The 1,828-nt window shown below is 39.2% G+C and overlaps 1 non-coding gene across 1 annotated transcript; it reads left to right on the top strand.

Moving 5' to 3' along the window:
* Positions 1-220: 220 nt before the first annotated feature.
* LOC139036173 (U6 spliceosomal RNA) lies at positions 221-325 on the top strand. Its single transcript, XR_011488905.1, has one exon. It is a non-coding gene; the product is annotated as a U6 spliceosomal RNA (small nuclear RNA).
* The last annotated feature ends 1,503 nt before the right edge of the window (positions 326-1,828 follow it).

The raw sequence follows: 1,828 nt of genomic DNA, 5'->3' as shown, positions 1-1,828 counted from the left end.
ACGAGTGAGATGACTAACAGCTATCGTTCCACCCACCTTCCAAAGGGTGCAGACATCAGAAGATGATAAGAGGGAAGAAACCTGGACCCAGAGCCACCAAGAGGTGACTCTCTGAATGAAGACAAAGTGGGGAGAGTAGTAGGCTTCTTAGGGGAGCCATTTCCCCTTCTTCGATGGGAACCCTGCGACATGAGCCCCTCTGTCTAAAGGACCATGCCGGGCACTCTTCCCCAGCACACATCCTAAAACTGGAATGACACAGCGAAGATTAGCAAGGCCCCTGCGCAAGAATGACATGCAAATCTGTGAAGCCTGCGTATGTTTTATAGTTACCAAAGGGGAAAGAAGAGGGGGGGAATAAATTAGGAGCTTCGGATTAACAGATACACACTACTGTATATAAAATAGATAATCAACAAGGAGTTACTATATAACATAGGGAACACTGCTCAATATTTGTAATAACCTACAGGGAAAAGAATCTGAAATAGAATATATGTGTGTGTGTGTGTGTGTGTGTGTGTGTATGTATATATATATGTATGCATGTGTGTGCTAAGTCACGTCTGACTCTGATACCCTGTGGACTATAGCCCGCCAGGCTCCTCTGTCCATGGGATTCTCCAGACAAGAATACTGGAGTGGGTTGCCTTTTCCTCCTCTAAGGGACATTCCCAACCCAGGGGTCGAAATTGCATCTCCTGCATTGGCAGAAGAATTCTTTACCGTTGCACCACTTGGGAAATCTCTCTATATATATATGTATATAACTGAATCACTCTGCTGTATACCCAAAACTAACACAGCATTGTAAATCAACTATACTTCATTAAAAAAAAAAAGGCCTATAAGTACGTGGACAATGAATTAAACACTCAATATGCAAACAGCTCCAGTAAGTTAAAGAGAAAGCTGTCAGCTCCCAGTAGAAAAATGAAAGGACGCGTCTGCAGTGCAGCAGGATCCAGCGCCTACTAACCATGCATCTCAGGGAGGATCCTCAACGTCACCAAGTCTCGAACAGACCATAGGGTCTATGAACAGGGTTAATATGAAGGTGAAATGAAACAATGCACCCCATAAGACATTCAGTGATGACTCTGTTCCCTTGTTAGTGAAAGCCATACTTAATCATTCCAGAGAAAAACTGCACATAAATAAGCAAAAAAAAAAAAAAAAAAAGAGGGAAAAATTCTACTTTACTAGAAATAAACTGAAATTAAAATAATAATGACACATCATACTATACTTAGGAAATTGGCAAAGATTTTAAGGATTTTAATAACATTATTTAAAAGAGCAAAAACATCATAAATATTCAACAAATGAAGAATGAGTCAATAAACAATAAGAGAATAAACATATAGAGAATGGTTAAATAAACAGGAATTTTTACACAAATAAAGGAATGGTTAAATAAATTATGAAATTTTTATGCTGCATATTATAAAAATGACCATACAGTATTTTTATAACAAGAAAAAAATGTTAGAAAAAAATGTTAAAAGAAAAATAAAACTGAAATACTGGGAAATGAATGTGTGTTGGGAAGAGATTTACAGAATGTTCTCTGCACGTGTGTATAACAAGCTTTTTCCTCCCCCCCTTCCCTCATCTCTGTCTCTGTGTCTTTCTTTGCCTCTGTCTCTGTTTTTGTCTCTCTCCCCCTCCTCCCTCTTTCCCAGAAAGAACAGAGAGTCCCAGTTTCCTACAATAAACTGCCTTCAGTGAGGGTCTTACAGAATCCTGAGTGATGGGAGGATGGTTATGGACTCAACATTCTATTTTGAAACATCCCACTTTGAACTTCCTGGAGGCACTCTTCCTG

The sequence above is a fragment of the Odocoileus virginianus genome, chromosome 7 (genome assembly GCF_023699985.2).
Source record: "Odocoileus virginianus isolate 20LAN1187 ecotype Illinois chromosome 7, Ovbor_1.2, whole genome shotgun sequence".
In the NCBI taxonomy this organism is placed as follows: Eukaryota; Metazoa; Chordata; class Mammalia; order Artiodactyla; family Cervidae; genus Odocoileus; species Odocoileus virginianus.
This window is presented reverse-complemented; position numbering and strand designations above follow the sequence as displayed.